Below are 19,205 nucleotides of genomic sequence, written 5' to 3'. Positions count from 1 at the left end.
TTAGTACATATATTATTTGCACGAAGATATATACGCAGAATTGTGGCAGAAAAAAAATCTCCTTTGTGGAATATTTCCCGCTCTCGCTATATCTCTTGCGTTAAAAAAGAGAGATATTTTCGTGTTCGTGAAACACTCCAGTCCTTTCCAATGTTTTTTCTCATAGTTGCTACGTTGCAATCAACTACGGGTGCAGCACGCGAGAAAACGTATTCCAACGTAATATACGTTTCAAGAGTCACACAGCGAGAGTACGGGCTGAATCAAACTTCCCCGTTGACGGCAGACGTATTTCATCCCCCCGCATCGGAATGAACACAAAGCGCGGCAACAGTTTCCTCCCTTTCACTCTCAATACTCGTCCCCCGTTCACCCATCTCCGGCAAACTCGCCGGCTCGTAAGTTCATTAATGACCGGCCCCACCGTTATTTCATCGAGCGCGCCTTTTCCGCGATGCCACGACAGAATTATCGTGCTTCCCACCAACACGCGGTGTAATTGGACCGTCGTCGGAACTGACGTCCGTCGAACGTCCAATTGACGCGCGGTTAATTAACCGCATTCTCCAAAAGTTCGGGAAAACCCGATCGGTTTTAGAACGGACGCGCTGCTGTCGTCCTTTAGACACGACGGACGGTTCGGCTATATACATTGTGACGTTACAAGCGAAAAAACGATTTCCATGACGATCCATGCTCTTATAAAAAAAGAACAAACATTGAAAGAAATCTTGGATACTATAGAGAATGAGAACTTCTTGTGGATATCAAATTCTTTGATTCATCGGGGAGGACGTCGCTTCGATATTTCTACGTCCTTGCATTTTAATGTTTTATACGATTGATGAAAATAGATCTCTTCCGGATGATCTCTCCAAAATGACATATTTGAGGTTTGCCACATCCAATCGAGATAATCGAGTGTCGACTAAAGATTTACTCTTTCGGAACAGCGAATACAATGATTCCTGGGCGCATATCGAGTTCAGAGCCGAGCGGGGTGAATACGTACCTCGGTCTTAATCAATGTAAAATTAGAAACTTTCGTGCGGCGCAACCCTCCTTGGTCATTTGGACTGGATGATGGAGGAGCCGGTTCGAAGCGACTGATTTTCGAGGGCGGGAACGGACAGCTGGTCACGCGAGTTTTTACGAGCCGCATGCAAATGCGTGCCCCCATCTACGTGATAAACTCACCCCTGCCTCGGCCTGACCCCTCCCCCATCGCGCAGACGCCGCAAATTCCCATCTTGATACCCGGCGTCATAAACCGCCAGCTAGACGTCTCGTCGTCGGTCGATCGGCTTGAAAAACAATTACGATCTCGCGGTTATTCACGCGACGGCGGCGGTGGCGGAATGACTTCGCATCGTTATATCGGCTGACGCGCGACAAATTGCACTGTCGCACTTCATTGTTTGACGTTTGACTCGACGGATACGGCTATTCGTGTATTACCTCGAACAGATTACATCGGAAATCGCTGACGAAACTTTCGCCGACGACGTGCTCGCCAATACTATTTCGGGTCGACGTCGAGTCTGATCAACAACATAGATATATTCATCGAGATAAAATTATCACATGGAATTTTGCCTCCTTCATCGTAAAAATTTTTGAAAATTATCTTCCCTTTAATATCTTATCCTTAAAAAATCTCGTTTTCGGTAGGAAACTCGATTTGGGGCAAAAGAGGGTCAGAACAAATTGATAAAGTACATTGATCTCGTCGTATCGCTTTCCTCCGGCTCGTCACGCTAATTAACTATCTCAAAGATAAAATTGTTCGTACGATATATGTTAGATCCCTCTGACCCTTGGATCCGTGTAACGCGATTTACTCTCCGGCGCCGAGCCGGAGCCGAAGATACGGTTCGGTTGTTTATCTCCATAAAGGCGTGCTAAAAATTTCCTCCTTTCCATGGGGAACCATGGGTAGGGTGGAATCGCACGGTGGATGAGCGGCGGCTCGTAGCGACGTGCAAGGATCGAGGATCCGGCGCGGCTAATCCAATTCGAGGCGGCGAAAGACGGAGAGGATCCCGGTTTATCGTAATAATCGTCCATTGTTGAGGGAGTATAATGAATGTTGTCTCTCTCATGGAGGCGACGACCGGCGTTCTCTTTCTTTCGTTGTGTCCTTCCTGCCTTACGACGGGGACACATAGCATCCCGGAATTCCACTTGCCGGCCTTTTCTCCCTCCCCCCTCTCTCTCTCTCTCTCTGTCATTCGTCCGGCCACCGATTTAATTTTAGATAAGCTTTAAGGGATTGACTTCTCAAGGACTGTCCTCCTGTCTGCTAGCCGGAGGCAGCCGGTCGTCAAATAGGCGCTCGTCTCTCTCGTGACATCAGAAATTCAATTTGCCAGACGGCGCGACGATTTACGGAAACGGCTCGTCGCAGACGGTGGATGTCGCAGGGTGACTTTTTGTGCGGCCTATACTGCGCTATAAATAAAATAAAACGTAGCGTGGCACCGTATCGCAAGTGCGTCTGCGCGCGTGGAACGCTGTAATTTTTCGCGATGTGAATTTTTTCCTAAAATCGTGCACTTTGTTTCGGGTAAATCTCATTTTGTCGACGAACGTTGCTCTAAATGATATCCGCGCGTATCCATGAAGCTATATTCTCGCTAATCCAAACATTTCATACAAATTCTTTTTATGACACGCAAGCACAAAATAAATGTTCACAGAGGTGATAACAAAGATCCACTACTGGAATATTTCGAGTAATGGACTTTGTGCGCTTTTGCCTTGACCCAGCCATTGAATAAACGGACTGCTAACAGCGTAAATTCCATATTATTTTATCTCGAATATAAATATCTCAATGAAACATTTATTTATATTCAAGGTATATTAAATAGAGCAACCTGTTGATTTTATCTCGCTGTTCACGATTCCGCGTCTCCGGCATTCATGTATTCCCGATCGGATCTGATCATCACTTGCCGAAACGGCGCGAAAAAGTAGTTTGGATTGGATTGTCTACTCCGTTCTACTCCGATTCGTGGCAAATCGGATCTGTTCATCTGTGTGGGACAAAAAGTTATTGTGAAGCGAGAGCGGAGGAATGATCGCATCCGGCTAGACGATGTTTCAGCTATAACACTCGACGACGGCTATGTACGAAGCACCGGTGTGGGTGGTCGTTTTCGGTTTACAGCGGCCATCGCAATGAATCGCGGCGGAAAGGGTGAAAAACACTCGGTACGGTCGAACAAGTCCCTCGACTGTAGACGCGAATCAAGTTTGTGACGCGTGAAGGGCGGGATAAGCATTGCACCGAGGAGATAACCCCGGGGCGAGGACCGAACGGGAAAAAAGCTGGGAGAGAAAAACGCGGAGCTATATCTTTATGTCATCATCTCGAATAAAAAAAAAAACAAAAACAAAAAGAAGATTGAAAGATTTTGTTTATGCGATAAGAGGTTTATGTAAGCAAGCACATTTCTATTATTTCTATACTATTTCTATTATTAATCGAGACACGTATATATGATAAATGTATTGAGACATGATTTAATTTAATTTAATAAAAGTAAAATGATACTTCCAATTTTCGAAAGTTGGACGAAAGTCATGACGCAACGGTGTCGCATACGCTTAATGACGAATTAAGACGGCAATTTGGGCACATTAAAAATCTTGCGCGTGAACCTGTAATTTACGGCCATAAAGTTGCTATAAACGTCGCCGTGGGAATTCTCATAATAATATTTATAGTTTACATAATATTATAGTTTAAATAGTTTACACCTCGATAAATGACGCGAAGCTACAAGACCGTCGCGCCACTCATCTCCAACGGGTTCGGTCACGCGCGAACATCGATTCGCTCCGTGCTAGATGTTAACCAGATCGATATCTCCCGTCGATTAATTGGCCGACGTATCGGGGTCGTCGCCGCGTCCGAGAGAAAAAGAGACGTCCGTGGGGAACGGCGCCTCCGGTTATTCGGGATCTCATCAGGAGCCGTCGCTCGGGTGCACTCGTTGCACGTAATGCGTGTCCATGACGCCGCAAATGGACCGGCAGCGGCTCTCGGGGTAACGTTCGGGCATCGTGAACCGGAAACGCGCGGGGAACGATCGCGTTGGCTCTTCCGCGCCGTTTTGTACTGCGCGTTTGCGTCGTCCAGGCGGAAAATGCTTCCTTCGAAGACAATGGGAATGTCGTCGTCGTTGTCGTCGTTGTCGTCAAGAGTGCGACGCTCTGAAGAGCGTGGCGGCTACTATGCGATCGGAAGCAGACGATGTTCCCACGAAGAGTAAAGCGCACCGGATGTAACGGTGCGCACGGAACGAGGAGATGACAGTGGCCGCGTGCCGGTCGATAAACGATCCGACCGTTACAGATAATTGGCGAGTATTAATTACGAGATACGCAAACTTTGTTCGCACATTAAAATTGCTATTGAATTATTACATATTACGATATTATTGTATTCCAAGTTGTATAGGTAATTATTAAAACACCATGCATTAAATTTATGGGATATATAGCGCTGGGATGATAATTCCAAGCATTTTTACATTCTATTTGAGAGAATTTGCTATATTGACAGATAATTCCCATATGAAAGAAAAAACAACTTTTGCTAAAACTACGGCAACAGCGAGTGAATGGGATTGGAGGGTGAATCGGAGATTGATTGAAAAAACTCGCTCGCTAACTTTGTTCCCGTTCACTTCAACTTACTTTCCTATCCGATCACTAAGTATACTTTCCCCGGAGCGCGAACTTTTGCCTTCCGTTAGTATTTCACTCAGCGTTATCATAATGTGTATTCAGCCGCGGTCGTCGTACGATCATCTCATGGGACATTACCGTATTTAAAATTTTATTTAACAAAATCGCGGTATCACGCGGAAAAGTTCTTCTAGTCTAAACGGTCTTGATTATGAAAGTACAATCAATTAATACCGTCAGTGCGGTTAAAGCTTTACTGAACGACAGGATTGAGGACGTAATAACGGTTCAGGCTGAACGTAATTCCCTCGTTCGAGCTAGCGTTAATGACGTCGAGGGCGAGGCGGCAATTAAAATGTTACTAGCGACACGGCGGTCACTTTCTTCTTTCTTTCGTCGCGGATCGGCGGTCTGACGTATCTCTCAGCCGTTTCGTCGTGGCAACCGCACGTACTGCGAGAATTCGTAATTACAGGCTTATCAACGACTTTAGAAAATTCTGCGAATTAATGAGTGCGCGTCTCAAGAGGCGCTCTCGCGCCGTCGTCATCCTCGTGGTCGTCGCCTCTCGACTCCGTCCCGACCCTTTTTACCCTACCTCGAGCTCTACCCAAGCCTAGACGAGGTACTTCCCCAACCTCGACCGTGGCTACCCCTCTTCCGCCGTGTCGCAACGAGAGAGCTGCGTCAGCTGCGCGATTGTGTGATTCGTCCTCGACGTCGTCGACGACGCGTCGCTCGGGGGAATTAGGCGTATTTTAACGGCGGATAAGTGAGGCCGGAGGGTGAATAGAATTAACATTAGAAACTGGTACGCCGGAAGTAATATAATTATTTATGAGGTATATAAACGTAATTGCTCACTGGTGAAAAATATCGGATTAGAACCGGGTTAATCAGACGTAAGATAATAGCGGATCAATAAAAAAGTAAATTGAATTGAAAGAAACTGCTGTTATAAGCACGAAATGCTTAGAATATGCTGAAGAAGTACAGATATAAATACAGATATATGTCAAATGTAAAATAAAATAATTCTACTTTTTAATGACGAATAAAGTCTTCGAAAGCCGAAGTAAATTGAATATACAGTTGTGATGAATAAATGTAACCGGACGGTAATTTAAGTTAAAGTTAAAATCCTACTACGACGAAGAGACATAATAAATTTACATAAAAAAATGCTCCTTGACGACTTAAGAAGTCGGCGGAGTAAATTGAAACGAGTGACAGTAAATTAGCGAGCGAGTCTTTAATTTAAAATCCGATTTGTCTTACATTTTCGTCCGTCGTTGTTATAATAACAAACTTTTTTCCCTCGTGCTTTTCATCAGAAAAGCGAGACCCGTAATGAGATGCAACTATATGATTCAAAAAGTTATGAAACCGACATAAAGTATGATTGAGCAGCCTAGCCCTATGCGGATTTTGCGCCGCATAACCGTGCAAGTGGATTTAGATTTACATTTCCGAACGATTTTATATCTACGAAGCACGGAGGATCGTTTTTTCTTCCACCTAATTTCACCCCTTAAAAACTACCTCGCCCTTTTCGATTCGTCCTTCCTATCGCAAATCCCCTTCATAAAATGCCGTAAAAAGATGATACGCAATGACGTAGAAAATTAAAGATTCGATCAACGTGCGAATCTAAATAAAGCAGTGTTCCCACTATTTTATAGACGTCTCCAGTACGTCTTAATTATGCTGTCTAGCAAATGCATTGCAAACGAACTCTATACCTCTCTAAAGCAAAGATTAAATTAGAAGAGATCTGCAGAGATAAAGATTCTTATAATATTTTTCATAACTTTCAAGTTATGCAAAATACATAGATTGCATGTATAATTTACAGTTATCGCAGATAATTCGTCGTAATTACCGACAGTTTTGTCAAAACAATCCTCGAACTTCCCTATAAATCTCACATCACCTTGGTGTGCCTATACTCCTACGTATTAATTTCCCATGACGAATGTCGCACGCGACAATCTCTTCCGCACGCGCGCGACGCAGGAAGATCTGGCTCATTGTTTCCTAATGACAATGCGCATGATTATGCGTCGCGGCGAGGCGAGGCGAGTGACTCTTTCCCGGAATCATCTAACGATGATAGCACGATTTGTCGCCGTATTCCGCGAACATATAGTCAGCCGCCGAACTATGTCGCGGCTATAAAGCGTTCCCACGACGCGTAAGCTCGATTTTTCGCTGGGCCCGCTAATTGCCTGTCCGCCGTGTGATTTACAAACAGCAGTAAACACGAATGCGCTTGACAGACGGCCGACAAGACAAGCCTATCGTTAGATAATATTCTAGCCTGGAGGAGGACTCTCCGGGATGAACCCGCACGTTCGCAAAACACTTTGCCACCGAGGTAACGAAAAATGTCGTTAACTCTTCCGCCTACCAATGGAATTATTATACCAGGGCGGCTTTCCCACTATATTCTGATAAATAATTTTTATTACTATCTCGTATTTTACTTTCGCGTACGTCGTACCGATATGCGAGACGATAACGAGGATTGCTTATCTAAAATTAACACATGACGGAAAGAAAGTTTTGCACTAGAAATAATCTTCTTACTTTCTATTCCAATTTTTATTTCACTTTCAAATCAAGCGTTTAACAATTTTAATTACCTTGTCGAGTATTGCTCCGACGTATATATACATCCTAATATATGTATAAGCCAGTAAAAAAAATAATATTATTTAAATTTAAAATTCAAGTATTTAAGGAGCGATGAATTTACTCCAGAGCGACTTTCCATCGCGTTTTAATTAAGATATAGAAACGGGGGAACGCGAACATCTTACTTCCGCAAAGTCTCATCAAGGTAAAAGGGAGTTGAAGGGTGCTCGAAATGTCGCGGGAAAGGCCGCGGAGAAACCGGCGGTTTCCCTGAAAGAATGTCCATTTTTCTAATATCTGCGCGCTGCACGTGCCTCATTTTCATGGTTCAGGTAGCGCAGGTGGGCGCATACGCCTGCGTGTGCCGTGAAGAAAGGGATCCGCGGCTCGCACGTTGCACTCTTGACCTTTCGAGAGTCTTGTGCAACCGAAACCGCGGGGCGTCGCGTGCGGCGGTCGCAGTCGAGAGGAAAGGGAGAAACGGGGAGGGTGGGGCGCGACATTTCAGCGATACTCCGGGGCTACGAACACCCTCAGCGATGCATCGCGCTGCATCTCGCTCGGGATCTCTCTTTCTCTCTTCGCCACTCCTTGTTTCACGACAGAGACCGAAAGACGATCTCCCGAAGACCGAGAGATGAAAAAGACTCTTTATCGCCTATAAATTTCTGTGTCGCTTATTGAACGGAATAACCGGGACTGATTTTCCGCGAAAAATTCGGGCAATTAATTGAAAGGAAAAAAGGATAAATCGCTGCTCGAGCTCGAGCGAGCGCGATCAAAGTGATTAATTTATATCAATTCGAACGTATAGTGCAGCCGTAATGATGAAAGCAAGGTCATTATTGTTGCTTTCGCTCTGCGAACGGCGAAGGAGGAAATATGTGCACATCATTAGCACACGTTTTGCCTAAGGTTGTCGTTATTAATAGCTGATACTTTTAGCGGCTAACATTTCAGCTCGGATGTAACTGGCGATTCAAGATGCAATCGTGACGCAGGAAGTATCTTAGATAAGATAAGCGAGATTTACTTTATACATGTGTTACGACTTTCTCCAGGCTACTTCGGATCATAGCGCCGCGAAGTGAAGAACACGTTAGTCGCGAGGCTTTTTTCCCTCCCCCTTTTTTTTTAAAGCTTAAAGAACGTCGGCCACTTCTCGAACGCGAAAGTGGTCGCTGCTCTTAATACTAAACGCGTCCTCGTTAGCGTAGATCTTGTAAGCTGGTTCCTCCCACCCCTCTCTGTCCTTCCTTTTCTCTCCTTTCTCGCTAACCAAGAAAGTTGCTAAGTTTGACTAATCAAAACGAAATGATAGCCGTGGCAACCCACTCCGACCACTTTGGTCCGCGACGAAACCGCGTTCCTCGTTATCGCGCATCCAAATAAGTATCGAGACCGCGTAAAACGATAGCGCTTCAATTACACGAATTCAATTATCGACAGGGAAAAGATATTTAAAAGAATAAATCCGTTTACAGCCATGCACTGTATAATCATCGCAATCGCAATCAGGATGAAATGAGATTTTGATTTTAATGGCGGTACAAATACGCGTGTAATATTTCGGTACATTAAAACGGAAGTGAAGCAGACATCGTCATATTTTCGTACCATTAAACGACCTTCTTTCTTTCGATCGATCTCATGCACGGCGCTCGATTTATCGCGCGACGGCGGCTTCGGAGAACGCGCGCTTCCTTGAGCAAACGTTAAACGTCAAATACTTCCACGAATGTATTATTTGTCTGCCGAGCGTGGTGTGTCGTAAGAGCCCCATTATCCATACGATTGCAAATATCGCGGATACGTCTTACCTCGATCCACGACCATACGTACGAATCGTAACGAGCGGTGTACCGTTACCGCGCGTTTTATCCGAACCGATCGAATGACCGGAGTACCGACTTCGCTTATTCTCGCTTACCATCCTTCGATCAAACGATAAGTATAACAGCGGGAGGAGGAGAGAGGGATATAGAGACAGGGGAAGAAAGAGCGATCGTTAATCACACACGTCCGATTATCCGCCTATAAACCTGCTAAATGGAAAGAACGTCTCAAGCAGGAAGTCACGCTAGTTTCACACTACACTCTATGAATGAAAAAGAATTTTGATCTGAAACTTGATCCTAATCCGACAATAATTAATGCCTCATATATGCATAATATATTTATTAACTGTATGCTAAGACTTTAATATGAGAAACTTTACATATCACTTTATGCTGTTACATTGTAAATATCAATTCAGAAGTTGAAATTGGGAGGATGTTCACGTTCGATGTTCTAGATAAAAAGTGCATTTTACACGATATATTGATATACGTTTCCACAATCAGGAATAAATGCATACAATTATTTTCACGTATCTATAGCATAATTTTGAACTATATTAACATCATTTTCAGTTCTTAACTCTCATTTGCAGTCTGACAACCTATCGAGATTTCTTTCGTGTCTTAATATCTTTCTATCCATCGAAACGAATATGAGGAAAACTCGTCGCGTTCGTTAGAGGCTTGTCTTGACATGGAGATACGACTTGCTTCACAAGTGTTATCAAGGTCGATGGTATCGTATCGAGGGACCATTCTTCGGCATACAGGAGAGAAGAGAGAAACCCAGGCACACAGCCCAGAAGCAGATCCTATGCATCTGTTCTCTACACGTACATGTATGTATGTACCCGAGGCGCATTACGGCACACATGTCACTAAGATAGGCGCCTATTCTCTCGTACGGTAAAAGTAGTTCACGATGCAAATTGTGTCACGTGACCGGTGACACGAATGGACATGCGGTAAATTGGCTTTAATTGCGCCGTGGTATGATAATGCCGAGTACAATCATCGACTTTAATTGGCTAAAGGTCCGCTTTTATCGTCCTTCAGGAAGCGGGTTAATCGTGTGCTAAAAACGGAAAGAGAGAACTTCGTAGATGTAATTTAATTTCTTCCTAAGACCAGTTTCATCGATATCCCGGAAAAGCCTTCATTTATATTCCATCGTGTATATTTAAATTGGAATTTAAATAATTTTCTGATAATATAATTATTGAATTACGCGGCAGTGGAAAGTCTTTATTGATCACGAATAAATTTCGAGATTTATACAAGATATAAGTAAAACTTGCTTTTTTCGATTTCTAATTTTCGCAGAAAAATTTAATTATAACGTTAAATAATATTTATAACAAAAATTTATTTGTTTATTTTTTTCTAATTCTTTTTTTTTTAACAATTATGTTTGGTAAAACAGAAACCTCCTATTAGACGCGAAGACGTCATTCTGCAATTCTGGGATCAATTAACTCACGTTATACTTAGCAATTTCCGCTCTTGGGTAAAATCGTGTTCGCTGTTGGCCGGGGCCTCCTTCAACTTAGGCACGCATGACGTACGGCATTCACGTTTCGTCTATCAGAGCTAAATCCGGAACACGGTTGATCTTACGGGAGCCATATTGAATCTACTATATATTGCTTGACTACTCGGCCACAATAACCGCGGCACGGAATATCGTGCTATTCACGCGACACACCGCAGCGTTCGCGTTTTCGGAACCCCCGATTTCTAGAGCTGTCAGTAATATAGCGTTCAGATTGGCGTGAGTCTCGCTTCGATACGTAATTGCAATTTAACATCAAGTAATACTGATGCATTTCGAGCCATGATCGATTCTCCGAGCGCGATGAAAACGTCGCTCAATATGCCATCATGTCTATTAAACTATCGCAAATGGAAATGTTGAATAAGTACTTGTTACATATGGCTTGTATAAATATAATAGAATAAATAAAAATACTCCTCGATATTTTAATAAGATTAAAAGTAAATTTAAATGATACCAGTCCATTTCATTACATCGTCAGGAAAATTAGTAAAAAGTCCACGGCATTGGGTGTATAGATCCCGTAATGGGACAAGCGCGAGAGTGAATCATTCGTTGCGACAGCATTTTCATGGCCTGGCGTTCAGGCGCTGAATTCAGATAAATAGATAAATATCTATTGTGTAAGGAAATGACAGCGGTTGCGAGAAACTTCGTCAAGGATGCGGGGAATGTGGGACAAGGGGAACCCCATACCTTGACTTCGTCGCGATTTGCGCAACGGCGCCCATCGGTTTAATCGGAGTCGTAAAATCCTCCGGATCGATCGATCAGGCGACACTAATAAGCGTGAAATTCACTCGGAAGCGGACACGTCTTGAGCTGTTTGCTTGACGCTCAGACCGTATCAGGCATCTGCGATACTTATGGAAGTATCCCATTAACGGGCACGAAAGTTTCTATTAAGTTCCCATTGATGGGACCGATATAAGAGCGTTATTATTATTATGACGTTATTGACCGCGTAACGTGTAATCCGCGAGGGCAAATAATATAGATGAGTCAATGTTTAGCCCGTAAGCGCAAATAATCGAGAGACAGTAGCGTATCGCCGCTAAGTATAGGGTAAATGTGAAATAAATGATAATCCCCCCCCCCCCCGACGGTGGATGCCGAGCGATGATACTTCCGATTTAATTAAATATCCGCCATGTTAATCAGCACCTCCGGCTGAAAGCGTATCTCGCTGTTACGCGAGATAACGAAGTTTGTACCGCGCGTTCTTACTTCGGGATCTTCGGAGTCTAATCAAGCTCGATGAAATACTGTAATTTACCGTCGCAGTTAGACTCTCATTACTCCACTCGGAATAATGAAGTGTTACTTGTGCGCGACTCGCCGATCTCCCCGTATTAAGAGCGGCGAACGCGCTCGCGCGATTTATGGAGAGTATAGAAACCGAGCGCGGACGCGCGGCGCATATACGTACGCTCGCGACTTTTGCGTCGCTGTGCGCGACATCGAGTATCGCGATTATAAACACCGCGACATTCGGTGGCGCGCCAAAAGGAGCGATAGGAAAGGTAAAGCGCGAGTCAGTCGCGAATCTCGATTCGCGCGAGATTTTCCAGCGAGTAACTGGAACGAGGAACATGACGCGCGGTCGCTCCTCGAATCGTCGCGCCGCACCGCGCCGCGCCGGCTACGGTATCTTTCCGCACGCTATTGCAACAAACTCGTTGCGATGCGATACGCGAGCATAAACGAGCACGGACAGCACGTTTCTTTTTTTCGAAACGTCGACTACGACTTGCGGAGTGTTGCGTCACGCCGCGCGGAACATCCTCATGAGACGCCATTAAGCGTCATTATTGATGATTGCCAAGTAATCTTAGTTATAAATAATAAGGTCGTTATTGTTGATATAAATTTGACATGCATTTCGATTAAGATACGTATCGATGATTATTAATTTATTCATAAATTCTAATCTATGAAAATCTTTTCTTATTTTATTTCTTATAAATTATACCTGCCCACGCTGTAAAATTTAAATACGCGGAAGTATTAGCTTGTTAAAATGCATAAAAATATTTGAAAAAACGTCCAAGGTCAGCTATTGGTTACTTGGATCGACGCGTATCGGAGTGTCCCCCGATCTTTCTCAATTTCCGAGACCTTATAGCACTCGCGTGCATTGCAGTGGGGTCTTTCGCAGTCGAAACCTTAAAGCCAGCTGCCACGTAGATTCATATCGCGAGGCCTGCATATATCTACGGGCATCCAGATGCGGTCGTCCGTCGTAGGGTGGTATTCCGCCTGGCTAGTAGAGATTAAAGTAACCGAGCCACCGCAGCCCCCATAAATATTGAACGTGCCCCGGATTTATGGTCGCACCGAGGACGCCGGGTTACGTAGGAGGAAGTTATATGAGTTGCCCGCCTAAAACCGAGCAGAGGGACTACTCCCGCAGGGGTCCAGCTTCTCTTGGCGAGCGAGCGAGCGAGCGAGCGAGCGCGCGGTCGCGAGAGAGCCCTTCGCCCTGCAAAAGGCCCGGCTAATTAATGTATTGTTTCACCGGCTGCGGTCCGCGCGCCTCCGCTCCAGAATCTGCATCCGCTGAATATGCAACGTCGTCCACAACCCGGAGAGCGCGACTCCGGATTAGTAAGCCGCGCTCATGCCCTATGCATACCTATCGACTTTCCCTCCTCGTGACGCAAAGAGACCGCAGCCCGGCCGGATGCGAGGTAAGAGGCCAATTCGGCGCATCCTCCGGATTTTCGGGTCGAAAACAGGACGGGGCAGCGACCCGAGAGACATGCCTTCTTTTCTATTTTACGGAGAGCTGCTCGCGAATCTAATGATGAACACTCATGATACATTCCAGGATACACCTTATTTAATTTTTTCGAGGAAAGAGAATTATGTAGCGAAGAATAGCGTTAAGAATAACGGAAAGGTGTGGCGTACCGTTGCGCTGTGCGAATTGTCACCGATTACATTGTCGTGTACACGTGCGAGTTAAGCAACGAATTGGTCCACGTGTAGCAGCGTGAAATTGGAAAAGCTAACAATCCCGAGACACACGTTTCAAGTATCATAATTACAAATTGCATACCCACTTCGTCCGGTTCCCTCTTTCGAACAACGAGCGCGCAAAGATAATAACCGTACGGTTCTGATGAACGCGCGAGATAATAAAAAGAAGCTCGTGTTATAACGGATAAAATGTATTCCGCTGCGCGATGCGAACGTCATAATCGGACGGTGGATCAGAGGAACCGCTTAATCCTCAGGTACTTTGACAACTCGCGGACGTGTAGGCGTGATTTACGAGTTTACGCCTCGGTAAAGGTCAAAGGCTCTGCCTGCGGATTGTTAGCGGGTACGCGTTACCTCGTTCGCGCCGATTACGCGCACGGCGATCGGACGGACGCGTAACATTCCACCGGTAGTTATGCAGTCGTTGCGAAAACGCGCTCGCTCCTCTCTCGGCGAGGGACTCGAACCTCCCGGGGACAACTCCGCGAGTCGTAAAAGGCTCCCCGAGGAGACGCGCCGACTTCGGCGACTGTAATTTTTACGACGGCTTGTGAGTCTAACAGGATCGATGTGCTTGACAAGAATAAATATGAGACAGGGCAAAAATATAACTGTATGTAAAAGACTCCTACGAGAAGCTATGCAACCGCGAACGTGATTTTTATGCCAAATTTAATTGAATTCAGATATACTTCTGTCCGTGAGAATGTGATTGTGAAAATCTGCTATCAAAAGACACATGATTCCAGCAGATGTGTAACAAGAACTTGTAGTAATAATAGAATGGAAGAAAATGTAGTGATTAAATATCTATATACACAACTCTATAATTGCGATTCTTGTAACTTGATATTGAAAATGGTACTGCCAATCTTTTTTACTCTTCTAGGATTATGATCATACTTTGGTGATTATGATTGTTAGTTTGAGAATTATTACGTTATGATTAATCTATAATTTGAGATTTTACAGTTTTCTGTAAAATTGTTCCGCTCGTGTTCAGTTGAAGGCGTAAAAGCACATTCTTGCATAATGCGTCGCTGTGTGTTCAACGAAGGCAACGTTGAATCCGGCCAGGAAGTTAATTACCCGCGGTTACTATTGTGGAAAGCCTAACGACCATTCTTTTGAAATCCGTGTCGATTCTTCGAAAGCGCGAAGCTGCCACACGTTGAAGCAGCTAAATGTCGGATGCGAGAAAGGAGAGTGGAGAAAGCAACAACATCTGTACAACAAATAAAAAATATATTTTTTGATAATAAAAGACAAGATTTATACGTGTACCAAATACCTCGTTCGCCTTTTTAGTTGCGTGTTACTTAACCAGGCTACGAATGGAAATGACGCGTAGTACGAGGTGATCCCGCCTGTATTCCAATGTAGATGCAGGCCGCGACCGAAAACTCTTTCGTATTAATTACGAAATATCCCGTATATGCGCGGTTGCGCTTCACGCTGTAAGAGCCCCGCGTACGAACAATCGTCGTCCCATCACCGGGGGACCTCGGGCATGTCTGTCACGCGTGCGGTTCCCCGTGCGTGCCCGTGTAATTTCAGGCCGCGTTCATTCCCCGACATCGCAAGAGGAACGACATCGGGAGCACGTTGATAGAAAAAATTCTCGAGAGCGAGTGCTCTCTAAGAAACATGAAAGAAAATGGCATCGGTAAAATTTTCGATAAAACGAAAAGAACGTTGCGGCAATCGCGGTTATTGAAACCAACACATTATCCTCAACGTTTAAAGATAACAATACCAGAAATCAATTACGTGAATCATCCTTCATAGGTTTATATGTAGAAACTTGGGGAAATGTATATGAAATATTTATTTATAGGCACGCGTTAATTTTCGGATCTGCTTAGATTATGAACTTCATGCATGCCAACGAGCGTAAAGTCCGATTAACAAAAACGGAGTAATCGCGACGTTTCTATGTAGATCGAAGGTTTCTGTACTTCATAGAGCTTACAACTGCTTTTATTATTAGCAGAAATTGCATCAGAAATTTCCAGTATCGCGACACTAATCGGATTTTCCACAGGCTAATCACGTTTGCGCATAAATATAGATTTTTCCGTCGCGACGTTCTCTCCTCGCGCGTGTCATAAATATCGCTATGATTTTTAATAACCGCCGTTTCGCCTCTCCCCCCGCTCGCCTCTTCGCGGAGCTCGTAAAAAAAATAATTTAATTAAGCCCGCACTTAATGCGAGAGACGCAACGTAGGTTCTCGTTAAAACCGGATACGGATCACGAATTACGCAACGCATCTGCGACGGCAGGAATTCGCGCTGCACCTGCGAAACGCGATGTCATCAGACGTCATCAGCGAAATTCTTTTAGCCGGACGTGTGCGCCTATACGAGAAGGAAGATTCCGTTCGTGCCGCGATGATTTTAACATTTCTCTTTGAACATTTGATACGTGTGTGTTTTATTACGCGCACGCAATATAACGCCTTCGTCGACTTTGTTCCCGGAAAACACACGCATCGCGGTAGAACGTAATTAATATATGATAGCAAGGCCTCTCGCGATCCGGTCTTGTTAAATATAAATCGCAAGTTATACCTACATACGACGAACTAAACGAGCAGGTTGTTGCTGTTTTCCTTTCGTTGCACCTGCGTCTCCTTTTATATTCCACGCGCGCGTTTCTGCGCGTGTGGGAAATAATAGACTTTTTGCAAGTGCTCCGGATACGGTAAACGATAACGTCGCGTCGAGTGAATCCAGGACGAAAGTGTGTTGCCACGACGATCTTCGCGTTGTTCCGCGTCGAGCGTTGGGACCTTTTAACGCTCACGGTATTCAACGCGTACGGTATTGCGGAAACGCACTGGCGAATAGGAGACGGAGTCAAATATACCGGAGTCGGGAATACTATTTCGACGCCAGATCGAAAAAGTATAAGCGACACGGCGAGAGAGGCGACTCGTAGACCGTGAAAAAAAAAGCCGAGAAGCGTGTAACCGGGGACGACATTGTCGAAAAGCGCCGAGGCCAATGTCCGACGGGGTGGCGATTTCTACGGACGTGTTTTCTAGGATGGATCAATATGTATGGTAATGCGGCCGAGACTGTACAGGTTGTACACATCAGCATCGTCGACCTACGTGCACATGCGTCCGTAGCTGTATTATGTATGCGCGCGGTACGTAGGACGTGACTTCTCATATACGTATAATAAACATGTTACGTAGCGGCCTACGGAACACTCGTACACATGCGTGTACGTATCGTGGACACGTGCGCGCGTATTTATCCTACGATGTATTAACATCGTCGAGGTATTAAGATAAGGGGTCGGTGCGGTTATGACAGTCAGCAGGTCTCGCTCGCGGGACGGGAATCACGCGGTGCGGCATGACAAAGCGAAAGATTTCTTTTCAATTAGGGGATATACGTGAAAAATGAACTTTTGTCTTTCGTCAAACGCATCTGTAGATTAAATTCTTATTCTTATTATTTTTAAATTAGTTTGCATCTCGCTTCAATTTCTCCTCAAACGTTTATTGCAGTATTGCTTGTAAAAACGTATATATGATATGTAAATGTATAAGTGGATTCTCGCTAAACCCAAATGACTGTGCGGATAGTTATCTCTGCGGGATAAAGCGAAAGAAAAGTTTATCGATACGGCGCCGATGGAGGCGATAGCTTCCATATGATTCCATATAATGATGTATACAAAGATAAAATGACTTAATAAAGCTAAACGATCAAATAAATTTGTTTGAAAGATAGTTAAATAATTTTATTTTATAATTTTATATAACCGTAAAAGAGTACCGAATATGTTCTATTATGTGTTGAAAGAAACGCATATCCTGTCAGACACAGCTGCAATAATGTTAGCAATAAAAATGTATAAAGTATTAAAGAGAAAAACTTGATATATGACCAGGACTAAGATCCTGAAGTACCGTTTTATAGGAGGATTTAACTCCAAGTTTTCATGATGCACAGTCGGGACTGCAGACAATTAGTAATCGAGTTACCGAGATATTTCCGGTCCTATTGGGACCGAAAATCGAAATCTACTTTGATGTGCAACAAAATGCCGCATATTCGACGAACTCACAACGCTTTGAAGGAAAATTTTAAGACATCCGCAGCTCTATTAATCATCCGCAACGAAATGCGTTCAATTTTTATCCCATTAAAAATTTTTACGCAGACGAAGGATCACAAACAAATTAAAGACACGGATTATGAGATTCTTAAAAAAAAAAGTTCTATTTAAAATAAGTTCGAATTTGACCTCATTAATTGAGATTACTTGCGCACTTATATATCTGTATGAAATTAATACTTTTAGAAGTTCAACATAACTAAGAGAATTATAGTTTTCTTCAAAGTTCTAAAATTTTTAACACGTTTTAAAAAGAATTTCGAACAATATTCATCACGTATATAATTGTCACGTAGTATAACGCAATAATAAAATATTTAAAGCCATTCTCTCTTTCTCTCTTTCTTTGTGGGAATATAATTCGAATTTCATTCAACCGGCGGTGTCTATAAATATGTATGTATTATACGCAACATGTGTGTGCAAATGCGTGGTCTCATTTCGGCTCTCGAAATGCACGATAGAGTTAATTAGCCTATTCGCGTTTGTCTTATGGTTATTCCGGGTGAAAAGTCTCTGACCGAGACTTGTTTGATACCGTGTTTGTTTTTTTCCGTTCGTTAATGCCGGCGTATAATGACAACGTCCGTTGAAGCAATAGTCGATTAATTTCGACCTTAAGAGACAAGATTTCCCGGATACGTATTGCGCGCGTCGATGCACGGGTAATGAGCTATAAAAAAGATATAAATGCCTTTGCGTTATATATTAAATAAATTTTCGTGGCAATTTAAGTGGCTAATAAACTAATAATATGCCGCTATTTATGTAATTTTCTAAATATACAATAATATATGTAAAAGGTATTAAAAATATATAAAATCGTTATATCTTACAATAGCAAAATATATCATTAAAAGCTTTTAAATATCTTTTTCTTTGAGACATATATATATTTGCCAATTTAAAAACTCTTTACGCTTATGTACTGCAATGCAAGCAGATAATAATTTTGGTTTAACGTTCTTAAACTGTGACAGCGTCGTGCTTTTAAGATCTCACAGTGAAATAAAAAGTTTCAATCTCGACCAATAAGAAGACAAGTGTCGCACATTTCGACCGTTTTACGCACCCGCGGAATTTTACGCGGATTCGAGACTGACGCTCTGGGATACCCTCTTAGAAATGTCCGGGGAATGAAATCCGAAACGCCCCGTGAAAAGCGTGGTAATTACTTTTGGATTCTCGCGACGTTACGAAAATAAATCCGTTCTTCTCGCACACGCGCGCGCGCGCGCGAATGCCGTTCCCGGTAAGCCTTTGTGGTGTTAATGACGAACACCACGAGGAGAAATTGCACCGGGACATCTTTACGATCGAAGCCCCGGCGCGCGGGGCTGAAGATCAACGAC

The 19,205-nt window shown here is 43.7% G+C and overlaps 1 protein-coding gene across 1 annotated transcript in view; it reads right to left on the bottom strand.

The window, feature by feature from the left end:
- Positions 1 to 19,205, bottom strand: part of Orb2 (cytoplasmic polyadenylation element-binding protein orb2) — a 141,706-nt gene that overhangs the window by 42,031 nt on the left and 80,470 nt on the right. The gene's annotated exons all lie outside the window — the stretch shown is intronic.

Source organism: Temnothorax nylanderi, unplaced genomic scaffold (genome assembly GCF_030848795.1).
Source record: "Temnothorax nylanderi isolate EJ_2023f unplaced genomic scaffold, tnyl_v1.0 TNYL_tig0037_pilon, whole genome shotgun sequence".
Classification (NCBI taxonomy): domain Eukaryota; kingdom Metazoa; phylum Arthropoda; class Insecta; order Hymenoptera; family Formicidae; genus Temnothorax; species Temnothorax nylanderi.
This window is presented reverse-complemented; position numbering and strand designations above follow the sequence as displayed.